We start from the raw sequence: 18,000 nt of genomic DNA on the forward strand, positions 1-18,000 counted from the left end.
CTTCTGTCATTCTCAGCTCAGCCTTCAGCGGATGACAACCTTTACGAGGGGTTCAGCTCTCTTAAACTGCTCCATTATAAGAAAGAAGATCTGTGACAGCTTCTGGACCAAAGTGCATTCGTTGGACTCTGGTCCTCCCAAGCCCCAGACTTTGCCTGTGGGAAGGCCCTTGGAGACCTTAGGAACACCAACGGCCCCAGTTACCTCAGAAGGAGAAAGATACTTGTAATACCTTTTGAACATAGACCATCTAGGATTTAGAGCTGGAAAGGCACTACCACAACTTGAGACACTTGAAAGAACCTTGAGAAAGGGGGTGAACCGGATTTAGGAACCCTTCACACCCCTCCCCTGCCCAGATTGCAGAAACTCAACAGTGTCACAAGGCCTGGCTCAAGGAGGCAGTCTTGCAAAGTTATACAGAGATGCATGTTGCCCAAGATACCATCATTCTAAGGGGATCTTAATCTGAGTTCTGAGAACTTTTAAAAATTTAATAACGGGGCAGCTGGATGGCTCAGTGGATTGAAAGCCAAGTCTAGAGATGGGAGGTTCTGGGTTCAAATGTGACCTCCAACGTTTCCTAGCTGTGCGACCCTAAAATTACTTAAACCCGCATTGCCCAACCCTTATCTCTCTTCTGCCTTGGAACCAATATACAGTATTGATTGTAAGACAGAAGGTAAGGATTAAAAAAAAAAACCACCACAAACATCTTGTGAATGATTTAGCTATTCTTAGCAACGCAGTGATTCAAGACAATCCTCAAGGACTCGGGATGAAAAATGCCTTTTGCCTCTAGAGAAAGAACTGATGGGAGTCTGAATGCAGACAAAAACATACTATATTTCACTTTCTTCATTTTTTTTCCTTCACATGCTTTCCCACAAAATGACAAAAATGGGAAAATATAAAATCTGAACTATATTGCTTGATTTCTCAGGGAGGGAAGAAAGAAGGGGGGAATTTGGCCCAAATTTAAAAAAAAAACCAAAGGTTAAAAATTGTTTTTCCATGCAACTGAGGAAAAAATGAAATGTTCTTAAAAAGCTCTCCCCATAAATATAAGCACCTTGAGAGGATGGACTCTCTTTTCTCCAGCACTTAACACATTGGGATATATTAAGTGCTTAAGATACTTTTTTTCATCCATTTACCAATTAATATGTTCTTCATATTCCTTCCACCAACTCCTTTATATACTCCATAATGCCTGGAAAAGGAGTTACAAAGAAGTTCCAAGTAGAGACGCATATATGGGGCAATTCATTCCTCTGACACCATGGCTTAAGGATGGCTCTTAAGGAACAACATTGGTTGTTCCTGGATTTTCCTTCAATAGACCCTGCTCTTAGAGGTCCAGAAATTGTCTTTCTCGGAGGGTTAGGTTCAGAGGTCATGCTATCCATAGAATTCAGAGCTCCCAGGCTTCTGCTCTCAAGGATAGAGTTTGTGAAGTAAGATCCCAGAATTCCTCTTTCAGGCTTCACGCAAGCTGTGTGCTTCTGCTACAGGACACCATTGCCAGGAGGGAGAAGAGGGAAATTCCCTCACTTCACTTTCAAATAAAAGCAAGAGAAAAAGTGAAGAGCATAGAATGAATTCTTGCTTTTTAAACCTCACATAGGAAATGGCTAATACTTTTTTATGTTTAATTTAATTTAAAATTTTTCCCAATTATATGTAAAAACAGTTTCCAGTGTTTTAAAAAGAACATCAAGTCTCAAATTCTCTCCCTTTCTCCCTCCTCCCAATTCCCTATCCCCCTTCAGATGGTAAGCAATCTCATATAGATTTTACATGTGCAATCATGTAAAACATTTTTCCATTTTAATCCTTTCATAGAAGGAAACTCAAATTTTAAAAGATTAAGAAAGTGAAAAAGTTGGCTTTGATCTGGATTCACTCAGCTCTTTTTCTTTGAAAGTAAATGGCATTTTTGATCATTTGGGATAGTTTGGGATCATTGTATTTCCATGAATAGCTATTATTCACAGTTCATTGTAGTCACTGTACAATGTTCTCCTGGTTCTGCTTATTTCACTCTGTTCATGTAAGTCTTTTCATGTTTTTCTGAGCTCCTCCTGCTTGTCATTTCTTACAACACAATAGTATTCCATTGCAATAGCTTACTTGGCCATTCCCCAATTGATGTGTGTCCTTTCAGTTTCCAAATCTTTGTCCCCATACAAAGAGAATACTTAAAAAACAAAAAACAAACCCAAATAGCTCTTGTCTAGATTAGAATCAATACTGTGCATTGGTTCCAAGGGAGAAGAGAGATAAGTGCTAGGCAATGAGGGTTAAGTGACTTGCTCAAGATAACAGCTAGGAAGTGTTTGAAGCAAAATTTGATCTCCATTTTCCAGGTATCGTTCTCAATCCACTGGGACACCAAGCAGCCCCCAGGAATGGCTAATATTTCATCCAGACAACTGTCAGTTTTTTGCCTATCGATTGCCTTCGTCCAGTGGCCAAAGCCCCATAATTCCATCTGGTTGATTGACTACAGGGTTTTGCTGGGAAGCTGAGGATATAGAAGCAGCAATGTTAGCTGTCAAGTTTTTTTCAGGTTGAGTTCCTTCAATTCAACAAACCTTCAACCATCTTTGAGTAAAGCATTTGTTCGGCACTAGGGTATATAGGCAGCAAATTAGCTCACTCTCAGGGAGCTTCCAATCTAATAAAGGGACTATAATATGTACATAAATAACTATGCCAAAAGGTAGAATGGGATTGGGGCAAAGGAGACAATTCAACTCAAAGCACTAGGAATATATGAGATGCAAAAAACTACCTTTAGCTGGAGGAAACAAAGGTTAATGGAGAACGTGGCGCCTACTCCAGGTCTTGACATAAGGGAAAGATTCAAGTGCACATAATGTAGGGAGTGGACATTTCTGAAATACAAGATGGCATCTGTCAATGCACAAAGGTAGGAGAGGGAAGGAAAGTGAGGCAACAGCAATAGAATCTTGCTCATCTCCATATAGTTAACCCTCCAGTGACCCTGCTCTGCTTGCTCTTTCCCATACAAGATACTTCATGAATTTTTACAAGCTATCCCTCATACTTGGGATTTTCTTCCTTCTCCCTTCCATCAAATCTTAGCTTCTCCATGAAGCTTTTCCCATCCTCCTTAATGACTGTACCTTTCCCCCGACATTGTTTCCTTTTTATCCTGAATATATCTTATTTCTACCTAATGATTTTCATATTGTCTTTTTTATTAAATTGTGAACTCCCTGGGGGCAGGAATTATTTTTTGCCTCTCTTTGTATTCACTCCACTTAGCACAGTGATGTAAAGGTTAAAATTAATGATTGGACAATGATTATATGAAATTATGTGGTTGTCAGTATTTATTATATCCTGAGTCAGAAATTTATTTACAAATATTTACAAATAGAGAGGAAATAATAGAGAAGAGAAATGTGAGGGGGATAGAGAAGTTATCTATCCTATCAGCCTAAATGTTTTGCTCAGGGTCTGCTTAATCCAGGCAGAGATTAATTAGCTTTCAACCAGAAAGGCTGGTAGTGAGTTACCATGTGGCCTCCTCCCAGATGGAAGTTAGTCTCTCCAGAAGCTATGAAGGGGGTCAGCCTTTTACTCGCCCAACAAAGTGATCCAAGAGTCAGAGTCCAAGTAGAAGCTGAGCTCTGAGCCCACAATCCAAGCCATATACTCCAGAGAAGCTCCCTTGAAGACTATCTCTAGAGGACAGTCTCTTTAGACTATCTTTTCAAAGACAATCTGCCCTGAAGGAGTTCAGAGCTTGTTTTTTATGTGACTTCTTGTCCCTTTCTCTTTTCACCAGGGCCAATCACAGTTTCCAAATGGTTTAGCACTGCCCCGGGGGCAGTATCTGTAGGATTTACTTCTCACCTTCTCAAGGTTAAGTTCTCATCAAAAAGATTCACTGAACTACCTAGCTGCTCCTGTATAAATGTTTATTAAAGACTATTCACTGTGCTGAGGTGCTAAAGATATTAGGGAAAAAAGTAGAACAGTCTTTGCTTTCAACAAACTTAACAATCTACTTAAAGTTAGGGATAGTACCAGTAAGTAAATTTAAAATACATACAGAGTAAAAACAAAATAATGTCAAAGAGGGAAAGACTGAGAGATAAATTAAGAATCATGAAAAAGTTTCACGGAGGTGGTAGGACTTGAACTCGGTTTTGATGACTATTTTTAAAATTCCTTATAGCTCTGACCATTTCTCCATTCTTTTTAAAAATTTCAACTTATTTATTTTTAAACCCTTACCTTCCATCTTAGAATCAATACTGTGTATGGCTTCCGGTAGAAAAGTGGTAAGGTGGGGGGGGAGGGGGCAGCTGGGTAGCTCAGTGGATTGAGAGCCAGGCCTAGAGATGGGAGGTCCTAGGTTCAAATCTGGCCTCAACACTTCTCAGCTGTGTGACCCTGGGCAAGTCACTTGACCCCCATTGCTTAGCCCATACCACTCTTCTGCCTTGGAGCCAATACAGAGTATTGATTCCAAGATGGAAGGTAAGGCTTTAAAAAAGAAAGAAAGAAAAGTGGTAAGGGCTAGGCAATGGGGATTAAGTGACTTGTCTAAGGTCACCCAGCTAGGAAGTAACTAGGACTACATTTGAACCCAGGACCTGGTTCTCAATCCACTGAACCACCTAGCTGCCCCAACTTATTATTTTTTAAATTACATTTGGAGTTCCAAGTTGTCTCCCACCCTTTCGCTCAACCCTGCACAAGGCCACCTTTTGATACAGATACCTATGTAAATTCATTCAATACATTCTTCCTCTGTTCTAAGGTCTTTTCCCAGAGACCTTACTTTGATGAATTCCTGCTGCCCTTGGCACACTGATATACTTCCTCCCATGTGATGTGATGGGAAATACTGGAAAATATGTCGTAAGAGTCCAACCCAATAAGTACCTGCCTGGTGGAACAGCCTGGTGGCTTTTTAGTGTCTGAGGGTGGCCATTAACAGCTGTCTTAGGGAAAACCACTGAGCTATTTGTCTTCCATTTCAATACCTCAGCTCCCTCTTGGTAGCATCTTCCTGGGTTTAATGGCTGGAGTCGGGCTTAGATCATCTTCCTTTGCTTTTAACACACAGAGCAATTCCTAAAGGACTAATGTGTGCGTAAGATGGAAGGGAGCCCCTTGTGCTGAGAAAGCAGAATGGTTAGAAACGTGTGTCCACGAAGGCCACGTGCCTCCCTCCAAACCTCTCCGGGTTCCGTTGCGTGTGGCCAGGATGAAGGGAGGAGATGGGCAGGATGCTAAGCCCTTCTGGGAGCCTTCCTCCAGCCCTAAAGATTTTGGCCAGGATAATGCCTCTGATTTACAAAGATGGGAATGCCAGAAAGAGGGCGAGGGCAACAGCTCTCCGATTCTGAGAGAGAAAACAATAAAGGAGCCTTGAAATAGAACTCCCAAGCGAGTAGGGTGTTTTGAGCAGGGGAAGAAGATGGACAGGCCTGGCAAGGAGAGGGCCAAGAGTCATAGGTGTGGATAGGAACGAGGGTTCCAGAAAAGCTCCCCTAGCTCTCTGGCCCAGGCACGAACTAGAGGACGGAAAGGTGCTTGGTATATAGAATGAATGAACATTACTATTGTGTTTAGAGAGACAATCTAGTAATAATGAAAAGAGCATTGTGGGGGGGAGAGGGCATACAGTTGGGTGGTTCAGTGTGACTAGAGAGCCAGGCCTAAAGAAGGAAGGTTCTGGGTTCAAATCTGTTCTTAGACACTTCCTAGCTGTGTGATCCTGAGCAAATTATTTAACTACCATTGCCTAGCCCTTACCACTCTTCTATTTTGGAACTAATCCACAGTATTAATTCTAAGATGGAAGGCAAAAGTTAAAAAAAAACAAAGCCCAAACATTGGACAGCAAAGAATTGGAAATAAAACCATGGGAAATATTCTAAATTAATTAAATAAAAATTTTCAATTAAAAAGAAAGAAAAAAATTGGAAATAAGATAGATGCCTGTCTATGTGGGAATAACTAGATAAAGGTTTTTTAGATGTGGTAAAATATTACTGTGCACAAGAAATTAAGAAATGGTGGTGGGGCAGCTAGGTGGCTCAGTGGATAGAGCCCCAGGTCTAGAGATGGGAAATTCTGGGTTCAAATGTGGCCTTAGATACTTCCTAGCTTTGTGACCCTGGACAAGTCATTTAACCCCAATTGCCTAGCCCTTACTGCTCTTTTGCCTTGGAACTAATGCTTAGCATCAATTCTAAGACAGAAGGTAAGGGTTTAAACCACAACAACAAACTTGTTGACTGACTGAATGGTTGCTTATCTACCTGCCTGCCCACCTGACATCAGGGGTTGAGGGTCTTTTTCTGTTTGCAGAATTCTCTCTGGGACCTCTCTGGGTCTGCTTCTCTCCTCAGCCTGACTAGATTGTGTGAGGTGCTGCTCCTTGAAGCCGCTTCCTGCCCGAGGTGATCATCTCTCCTCCCTCAGGTCTCCCTGTGTTGGTGCCTGCCCAAACTGTGACTCTCTGTACCTTGCTGCATGTAGTGTCTCCTACTGGTCTAGTGACTCTCTTTCAGAGCTACTGGGCACCCCTGCCTGGGACTCCTCAGGGTTTAGCTATTTAACTCCATCTCCCTAAGGCACAAGCTACTTTTCTCAGCCAATCAGGTCAGGCCCTTTTTTGCCCCATTGAGAAGGATCACTGGTACCTCCTAAAGGGAACACAATTAGATGCAGCCTTGACAAGTTAGCTCAACACCTCATTAACACCTTGTGATGACTTGTGGAGCCTTCCTGGACTGAAGTAGGGAGGAGAACTCCCTTTCCTAGGAAAACAAAGTAGCTTGGGAGAGGGCTAAGACTGGGTGATTATCCCTGCTTTATTATATTTAATGTACACTTCAACAATGGTACATCAGAAGCTCACATTTGCTTTTGTAATCTTTTTATTTGCATTTTGAAATGTTTGCTGGTGATTATTAAACTCACAATAAAATATGATTTAAAATAGAAGTAAGATGATGTCATTGTGGAGAAATTCAAAATCAAAAGAATGAAAAAAAGCAAAGAAAATGTTAAATATCTCATGGAAAAAAAACAATTGACCTGGAAATTTGATCCAGGAGACACAATTTAAGAATCATTGGACTACCTGAAAGCCATGATAAAAAAAAAATAATAAAGCCTGGACACCATAATACAAGAAACTATCAAAGAAAATTTCCCTGATAGTCTTAAATAAAAGTAAAATAGAAATTGAAAGAATCCACAGATCACCTCTAGAAAGAAATCCTCAAATGAAAACTTCCAAGCCAAGAAGAAAATACTATAAGCAGCCAGAAAGAAATAATTTATATACCATGGAGCTACAGTCAGAATTACACAGGACTTAGAGGCTTACACATTAAAGGATCATAAGGCATGGAATATGATATTCTGGAAGGTGAAAGATCTAGGTTTATAATCCAATCACCCATCCAGAAAACTGAGTATATTCTTTCAGGGGGAAAAAATGGTCATTCAATAAAATAGAAGATTTCTAAGCATGGAAAGATGAAAAGAACAGACCTAAACAGAAAATTTGATTTCCAAACACAAGACCCAAGAGAAGCCTAAAAAGGTAAATAAAAAAGAGAAAATTTAAGGGACTCAATAAGGTCACACTGTATATATTCCTACATGGAAAGAGGATATTTGTAATTCTTAAATTTTTTTTTTAACCCTTACCTTCCGTCTTGGAGTCAATACTGTGTATTGGCTCCAAGGCATAAGAGTGGTAAGGGCTAGGCAATGGGGGTTAAGTGACTTGCCCAGGGTCACACAGTTAGGAAGTATCTGAGGTCAGATTTGAACCTAGGACCTCCCATCTCTAGGTCTGGCTTTCAATCCACTGAGCCACCCAGCTGCCCCCTTAATTTTTTTTTTATCAGTAGTAGAACAGTTAGAAGTATACATAGACAGGGTGTATTAGGATGACATAATATGCAAAAAAAAGTCATGAGGTAAAAAAAAAGAGTATTGCACTGAGAAGAAAAGGGAAGGAAGAGATGGAATGAGGTAAATTATCTCTCCTAAAGAGGCATGAAAAAATTTACAGTGCAGGAGAGGATGAAGGTAGCGACGGGCAATACTTAAACATTATTCTCATCATAACTGGCCCAGAGAGGAAATAACCATACTCAATGGGTTGTAGAATCTGAACTTACCTGATAGAGAAGTAGGAGGGGGAATAAGGCAAAGACAGGGGGAGTGATAATATGAACAGGCAAGTAATAAGGAGTGATAAAAAGCAAAACACTGGTGAGGAGGGATAGAGTGAAAGGAAAAAGAGCAGGATCAAAGGGGGAAAATAAGATGGAGGGGAATATACAGTTGGTAATCATAAGTATGAATGTAAATAAGATGAACTCACCCATAAATGGAAGCAGATAGCATGGATTAAATCAGAATCCTAGTATATGCCATTACAAGAAACATATTTGAGGCAGGGTGACACAGAGTAAAGGTAAGGGGCTGAAACAGAATTTATTGTGCAGCATATAAAATTAAAAAAAACAAGAGTAGCAATCATGATCTCAGACAAAGCAAAAAAAAGACCCGATTAAAAGAGATAAAGCAGGAAATTGCATCTTGCTAAAGGCTACTCTAAGAATGAAGTAATATCAATACTAAACATATATGCACTAAATGGTATAGCTTCTAAATTTTAAAAGGAGAAATTAAATGAACTTCAACAGGAAATAGATAATAAAACTATACTAGTGGGATACCTCAACTTCCCCTTTTCAGATCTAGATAAATCAAACCAAAAATTAAACAAGAAGTAAAAGAAGTGAATGAAATCTTAGAAAAGTTAGAACTAATAGATGTCTGTAAAGAAATGAATGGGAATAGAGAGGAATATACCATCTTTTCAGCAGCACATGATTCCTACAGAAAAATTGACCATATATTATAGCATAAAAACTTCACAACCAAATTCAGAAAAACAAATAATAAATACATCCTTTCCAGATCATAATACAATAAAATTATAATCAACAAAACTATAGAATGACCAAAAATTTAATTAGTATCCAAATAATCTAATGCTAAAAAAGGATTGGGTCAAAGAACAAATAATAGAAACAGTTTTATTAATGAGAATTACAATGACAACATATCAGAATTCATAGGATACAGATAAAGCAATGTTTAGGGGAAAATTTATAACTCTAAACACATATATTAATAAAATAGAGAAAATGCAGATCAATGAACTGGGCATGCAACTGTAAAAACTAAAAAATGAACAAATTGAAAATCCTCATTTAAAGACTAAATTGGAAATCCTAAAAATTAAAGGAGAAATTAATAAAATTTAAAGTAAGAGAATCATTGGCCTAATAAATAAGAGTAGAGGTTGATTTTATGGAGAAAAAAAACAAATAAAATAGACAGAGTATTGGTTAATTTGATTAAAAAAGGAAACAAGAAAATCAAATAATCAGTATCAAAAATGAAAAGGGTAAACTCACCACCAATGAAGAGGAAATTAAAGCAATTTTTAGGAGCTATTTTGCCCAATTATACACCAATAAATCAGTGAAATAAATGAATATTTACAAAAATACAAATTGCCCAGATTAACAAAAGAAGAAATAGAATATTTAAATAATCCCATCTCAGAAAAATAAATTGAACAAGATATCAATGTACTCCCTAAGAAAAAAATCCCAAAGCCCAGATAGATTCACAAGTGAATTATATCAAACATTTAAAGAACAACTAATCCCAGTACTATACAAACTATTTGTCAAAATGAACAAAGAGGTAATCTTTCCAAATTCTTTTTATGAAACAAATGTAGTACTCTTACCTAAGCCAGGAAGAGCAAAAACAAAGAAAGAAAATTATGGGCCAATTTCATTAATGAATATAGATGAAAAAATTTTAAATTAGATACTAATAGAGACTACAGTAATATATCATAAGGATCATTCACTATGACCAGGTAGAATTTATATCAGGAATGCATGGCTGGTTTTATATTAGGAAAATATTCAGTATAATCGACCATATCAATAACCACTAATAGAAATCACATGATTATCTAAGTAGATGCAGAAAAAGCCTTCTACAAAATACAGCACCTATTCCTACGAAAACCACAAGAAAACATAGAAATAAATGGGCCATTCCTTATATTGATAAGTAGTATCTACTTAAAACCTTCTGCAAGTACCATCTGCAATGGGGATATGTTAAAAGTCTTCCCAATAAGATCAGAAGAGAAGCAAGGATGCCCATTATCACCACCAATACTTAATATTGTATTAGAAATGCTAGCTTTAGCAATAAAGAAAGAAAAAGAAATTGAAGGAATTAAATTAGGCATTGAGGAAGTCAAACTATCACTCTTTGAAGATGATATGATGGTATACTCAAGGAGTATAGAGAATCAACTAAAAAAAATTGTTGAAATAATAGCTTTAGTAAAGTAGCAGGATACAAAATAAATCCACATAAATCATCAGCATTTCTATTACCAACAAAGTCCAGCAGCAAGAGTTAGAAAGAGAAACTCCATTTAAAATCATTCTAAATAATATATAATGCTTGGGAATGTACTTGCCAAGGCAAACTCAAGAATTATGTGAACACAATTACAAAATATTTTTCACACAAATAAAGTCAGATCTAAACAATAGGAAAAATATTAATTGCTCATGGGTAGGCTGAACTAATATGATAAAAATGACAATTCTACCTAAATTAATTTATTTATTCAGTGCCATATCAATCAAACTATAAATAATTATTTTATGGAACTAGAAAAAATAATAAAATTTATCTGGAAAAACAAAAGGTAAAGAATATCAAGGGAACTAATGAAAAAAAAATGTGAAGGAAGGTAGCCTAGCAGAACCAGATCTCAAACTGTAGGATAAAGCAGAACAATCTGACTAAGAAAGAGAATGATAGTTCAATGATTCATCATTGCTGGGAAAATTTGAAACCAGTATGGCAGAAGCTAGGTATAGACCAATATCTCACACCCTACACCAAGATAAGGTTAAACTGGATATATGATTTAGATATAAAGAATGATACCATAACTAAATTAGGGGAATGCAAAATAGTTTACCTGGTAGAGAAAGGAAGAATTTATGACCAAATAGAGTTTTATATGATGTAAGATGAATAATTTTGTTTATATTAAATTAGAAACATTTTGTACAAACAAAACTAATATTACCAAAATTAAAAAAACAGGAAAAATTTTATAATAAATTTCTCTATATATTTCTCTAATAAAAGTCTAATTTCTCAAGTTTATGGAGAATTAAGTCAAATTTATAAGAATACAAGCCATTTCCCAATTAACAAATAGTCAAAGGATATGAACAAGCAATTTTTAGAAGAATAAATCAAAGCCATCAATAATCATAATGAAAAAGATGTTTTAAATCATTCTTGATCAGAGAAATACAAATTAAAACACTGCTGAGGTGCCATGTCACATCTATCAGATTGGCCAATATGGCAGCAAAGGAAAGTGGTAAATGTTGGAGGGGCAAAATTGGGACACTAATGTATTATTTATGGAATTGTGAACTGATCCAACCATTCTGAAGGGCAATTTGGAACTATACCCAAAGGGCTATAAAACTGTGCATACCAGGGGCAGCTGGGTAGCTCAGTGGATTGAGAGTCAGGTCTAGGGATGGGAGGTCCTGAGCTCAAATCTGACCTCAGACACTTCCCAGCTGTGTGACCCTGGGCAAGTCACTTAACCCCCATTGCCTAGCCCTTACCACTCTTCTGCCTTGGAACCAATACACAGTATTAATTCCAAGAAGGAAGGTAAGGGTTTAAAAAAAAAACTGTGCATACCCTTTGATCTGGTAAAACCACTATAGGTCTGTAATCCAAAGAGATCATTAAAAAAGGGAAAGGATCTACTTATAAAAAAATATTTATAGCGGCTTTTTTGTAGTGATAAAGAATTGAAAATGGAGAGAATGCCCATCAATTGGGGAATGGTTGAACAAATTGTGCTACATGTTGGTAATGAAATACTATTATGCTATAAGAAATGCTAAGTAAGATGATTTCAGAAAGAGCTGAAAAGATCTGCAGGAACTGATGCAGAGTGAAATAAGCAGAACCAGGAGAACACTGTACACAGTAACAGCAGTATTGTGGAATGATTATCTCTGCAAACTTGGCTACTCTCTGCAATTCAATAATCTGGGACAATCCTGAAAGACTTATGATGGGGAATGCTATCCTACTCCAGAGAAAGAACTGTTGGAGTCATCTCTCACGTCAGTATATCTTTGGTTTTATTTTGGGGTTTTGGTTACGTATGAGTGTGCTCTTACAACAATGACCAATATGGAAGTGGGCTTTGCATGACAATAAAAATTTGAAAAAAAAAAGAGTTGACACGACTAATTCCATTTTCTTCTGTATTTGCCTTTTTTTGTTTATTTTTTTTGTTTATTTTTTTTGCTAGCTGATATCTCAGCAAAAGGTCTCTCTCATTCCCTTTCTTTCTCCTTAATCACTCTATGAAGACAAAAGAAAACTCAGAAAACCTAAATAGCTGAAGGAAGCCGCTTGCTCCCTCCTCTTTGTTCTATCTGATAAAGTCCTTAACATGTGCCTCTGGTTTCCTTGGGTCTGGTGTAAAGGGCTATGCCAACATTCCTTTGTTACAATTTAGACCTCAGGTACCTTTTCAGGATGCTCTTACTCTTGGTGGCTCACAAAACTCAGGAAGAGAGAATACATTCACGCTATCTGTCCTTACACGCCTTATACACATTCATGTATACCAACATATTCATCAGCAGAATTGTGAGACGTGTCCATTATTTATTGAGAGTGTGTGTCCCACCTCACTTTACTTGTCCATCTCTATCCTATGCTGGCTTTCTTGAGCAGTGCCTGGGAAGGACCTTGCCCATTCTTGAAATTTCTGTTACTCTGGTAGTAACAATGGGAATAGAAAGGAAGACATCAATTAAATAAATATTTATTAAGTACCACTCTGTGTCACACTGTGCTAAGTGCTAGGAACACAAAAAGCGTAAAGACAGTCCTTACCCTCAAGGAGCTCACAGTCTAGTGGAGTAGATAATAAATAAGCTATATGCAAGGTAAATAGGAAATAATTAGCAGAGGGAAGGTATTAAAATTAAGAGGGTTTGGGGACAGCTGGGTGGCTCAATGGATTGAGAGTCAGGCCCAGAGACAGGAGGTCCTGGGTTCAAATCTGACCTCAGACACTTCCTAGCTGTGTGACCCTGGGCAAGTCACTTAACTCCCATTGCCCAGCCCTTACCACTTTTCTGAATACCCAGTATTGATTCTAAGATGGAAGGTAATTGTTACTTTATTTAAAAAAAAAAAAAAAGAGGGGTTGGAAAAGGCTTCTTGTAGAAGGTAGGACTTTAGTTGAAACTTAAAGGAAGCCAGGGAGGTCAGTAGGCAGAGGTGAGGAGGGAGAACATTATAGGCATGAGGAACAGCCAGAAAAATTGTCTAGAGATGAGAGGTGGAGTGTCTTGTTCAAGAAACAGCAAGGGGGCCAGTGTCAATGGATGGATTGAAGCATATGTGTAGGGAGTAAGATGTACCAAGACTGAAATGTTAGGAGAGGGCCAAGTTATAAGGAGCTTTAAATGCCAAACATTCCCTGGAGAGAATAGGGAGCTACTGGAGTTTATTGAGCAGGGGGGTGACACGATTGGACCTGTGCTTCAGGAAAATTTCTTTGGTGGTTGAATGGAGAATGAATTGGAGTGAGGAGAAACTTGGGCCAGGCAGATCCATCATCAGGCTATTGCAATGGTCTAGGCAAGAGGTGATGGAGGTCCTGCACCAACAACGGGGTGCAATGTCAGAGGAGAGAAGGGGAGTATAAGAGAGATGTTGCAAAGGGGAAATGTATGGGACTTGACAACAGTTTGGATAAGAGGGGTGAGAGATAGAGGACTCAGGGATGACATGTAGATTTTGAACCTGAGGGCCTGGGAAAATGGTTTTGTAATCTAATAGGGAAGGTGGGGTCGGGGGAGGTGATTGGGGGAAAGATAATGAGTTCAGTTTTGAATATGTTGAGTTTAAGATGCCTATTGGTCATCCAGTTTGAGATTTCTAAAAGAGAGTTGGAGAGATGAATGTGGAGAAACTCTACATAGAGTGAGACAAGAGGTTGTCTCCTACTTAGAGTATGAAGTGTCATCGTTCCACTTAAAGGGAGGCAGAATGGGCATTTCTAACCTCTTTTCCCTCCATGTTCTTCAAGGGGGTCTCAACTCCTGCTTGGAGAGGAGAGGGAAGCTGGGGTTAGGGGTCACTGTTGTGCTAAAATTCTATCTATCTGTTCCCTTAAATATTTTTAGTCTAGAGGATATGATTAGGTTTAGTCTAGCTTCTGATTGCTAGGTCATAAGTCAGAGGAAGGAGGCCCTCAAACTTTATATCCAAGGCTTGACCCCTTTCCCACCAAATACTAGCTCCACAATGAATACACATAGCAAATAGAATTTATTCTTAAAAATTATCCAAATCAGAAAAGGTGTGCAGAAGAGAATATAAACAGACAATACTGAGTGAAGGAACTCTTCCATTGGGATCAAGGTATTTCAGCTCAACCAAGAAAGAGTCCTTGATCTCAACCAAGGGGAAATTCCCTTGAATCTCTAGCACAGCAAGCTGTGGGAGGGCAACATGACAGAGACTCCTGGCTCTTCTCATCTCTTCCTAGTCTTTTCCTTCAGCAACTTGAAGAGAGATTGGCCTCTTCCACTTTCCTTCTCAAAGCCAGAAGAAGCACCTAGAATGGCTTGAGACTTTCTTTACATGATATTTTATTTCTTTCTAATTACAGTTTAAAACATTTTTTAAATTATTTTTTTAAATTTTGAGTTCCAAATTCTCTCCCTCTACCTCCCTTACTAACTCTCTGACACTCAAATAAAGATTTAATAATTCAATAATGAACTAATATGGATTTAATATTTACAATCATGTAAAACATTTCCCCATATTAGTCACTTTGTGAAAGAGATCTCAAATAAAATAGGAAGAAGAAAGAAAGTGAAATACAATATGTTTTGATCTGAATTCAGACTCCATCAGTTCTTTCTTTGGAAGCAGATGACATTTTTCATCATGAGTGTCTAGGATTGTCTTGGATCACTGTACTGTTGAGAATAGCTAGGTCATTTGTAGTTTTTCATCAAAAAATAATGCTGATACAGTATACAGTGTAAAATGTTCTTCTGGTTCTGTTCATTTCACTTTGCATCAGTTCATCTAAGTCTTTCCAGGTTTTTTTTTTATCCTGCTTGTCATTTCTTATAGCAAAATAGTAATCCATTTCAATCATAGATCACAACTTATGACTTGAGATTTGGTAACTCCTGAAGAAATTTGGACAAGAACTGAAGCTCTCTTTCTTTTGCCAACTCCACCCTACCCCTCATGCAGGGAGGGACATTCATCTCCATCAATAAGGAGATGGGACTTGGAACAGTGGTTACATGAGATTGAAGGCCAACAGAGAGTTTGGGACAGGATAGGTAGATTTGAGAATCATCAGTATAAAAATGGTAATCAAATCCATGGGAACTGATGAGATCACCAAGAGAAATAGTATAGGAGAGAAGAAGACCCAGTACAAAGCCATAGAGGACATTTATAGTTAGAAGGTATGATCTAGAAGAAGATCCAGCAAGGAATTATAAGAATATAAATTTAGATTTTGTGCTAAATATGAGAATTCTAAAATAATATTGTGGTTGACAATTTAAAATTATTGCAGCTTAAGTAAAAATAACTTTTAGCTACTTTATTTACAAAGAGGTAGAAAGAGTGAAAGTGAAAAAATGTAGATAAAGAGACAGAAAGTACTGCCTAGCTACTTATACCCTAAGTTTAATCCTAATGTCTCTAGACTGCAAATGTGAATCTGAAAGCAAGCAAATGTCACCAGAATCCAAAGTCCTCATTAGGAAACCAAAATCCAAAGAACCAGGAGATGGTGAAGAATCCCATGAGAACCTTCAGTGCACCAGAGACTAAGACTGACAAGAACTCCCACTGAAGGGAGTATCCTACGGAAGCACCAACGAGCAGAGAGAGTCTCCTCACTGAAAAATCAAGGAAGGAATCACTCCACTCACCACTGCAGGATCCAAGGAAAGAGTCTCCTCCTCCAGTCCAGCCCACCCAAGGCAGAGTGAGTGACTGAATCCTTGAGATGGTCTTTTTAAAACAGTTTTCTCAACATTATTTCCCATCACTTCCCCACTTTAAGGGAACCAATCAAAGTCTTTCAATTTGCCTAGCACTGCCCAAGTGGGGGGGTGGGGGGGCAGTGACCCTTGGAGGTGTGGACTTACCCTAGTAAGTGACTTGTGAACTCTCTTAGTCAGGGTCAAGTAGGGGTACTTTAAGTTCTTGATTTGTTTAGCTAAAAATAGACATGGGGAGAGTTAATCCTGTCTTCACAGAATCAAACACCTGTTTTGAACTATGTTTTGAGGAAGTAAAGGAGGCCTGAGGAGCAGTCAGATAGGTAGAAGAATCAGGAGAGTGTGGTTCCTGAAAACTTAGAGAGAAGGAATGGATGCCCAAGATGCTATGGAGATGAGATAGACATGAGTGTGGTGATTGACTGGATATGAGAAGTGAGGAGAAGAAGTGAGAGATTATGAGTTAGAGATCAGAGAATTATACATTTGGGAATAGAAGGGAATTTAGATGGGGCCTAATCCCCTTCCATTTTAAATATGAAGAAACTAAGGTCCAGATTATGGTTACACAATTATTAAGTGGAAGGACAAGGATTTGAACCCAGGTGCTCTGATTCCCAAGACCATTGTTCCTTGTAACATTTAAATTAGTTTCTCTACTAAAAGTATTATATTTTTAGAGGTTTATTAAGATTGTTAGAAATCAAGGATACAAAATAATAAACCACGTGCCCATGGCTGAAAGCCAAATTCAGAACCCCTGGGTTTAGTCTACTCACTACATCCTTGCAATCTCTGAGTACAGGAAGAGAGTGGAATAGGTGTTACAGTCAGTTTAAATATAAATTGTGATCTTGGCCCAGGTGGGGATTCAGGTGAGATTATAGGGAATTCTGGGAACTGCCAAGGACTTCTGGGGATTGAAGTCTGGGATTCAAATTTCCATTTTTACATCCTTCTACTATATCATACTGCTAATGCTAAGGTTTTGAATATAAGAAGACTTGGTGAACAGTGGTACTTTTTTTTGAAGACTTCTGAAGATTGAGTGAACAGTGTTACCTCAGAAGAAGCAAGTAATTTATATAATGACTATAATCATAAAGAAAAACAACTTTTAAAGGCTTAAGAGCCCTGATCAGCACAATGACCAACCACAGCCCCAGAAGATGGAATATGCTATCCACTGACGGTCATAGGTGAGGGTACAGCAGTACAGAATATGACATACTTTTTCAGACAACATATGTACATATTTTGAAAGACTATACTAACTTATTGCAAGGAATGTTGTTGGGCTTTTTTCCCCCTCTTTATGGGAAGTGGGAAGCCCTGAAAAAAGGTTAGTGATAGGGATGAAAAGAAAAGAAAGAAAGAAAAGTGTCAAGGAAGCATTTTAAAAAATGCACAAAATTTATTGTTACTAAGTCTGTATCCCAAAGAATTTTAAAAAAAAGGTGGGGTGGATAGTGTGTAGAGGGAGTTTCATCCTATTCCCCCCCCCCCCAGATTGCTGACCTGGTTCATCCCATTTTGCAGGCTGGCACCATGGATGTAGCACATAGGGAGAAGTGCAAGAGAGTCAGAGGATAGTCAGAGGATAAGAGGGGCTGAGGAAACTTGCCCCCTTCTCTACTTCCCTGAATGTGGCACTAGAGCTTGGATGGAGAACCGTGCAGGAGGATCAACATGTGGTCAGACTTAGGATAGGAAATAGGTTTTAAACTTGTATCTATTTGCTTTTTTTATTTCAAGTGATTAT

This window comes from Monodelphis domestica, chromosome 4, assembly GCF_027887165.1.
Source record: "Monodelphis domestica isolate mMonDom1 chromosome 4, mMonDom1.pri, whole genome shotgun sequence".
Taxonomy (NCBI): Eukaryota; Metazoa; Chordata; class Mammalia; order Didelphimorphia; family Didelphidae; genus Monodelphis; species Monodelphis domestica.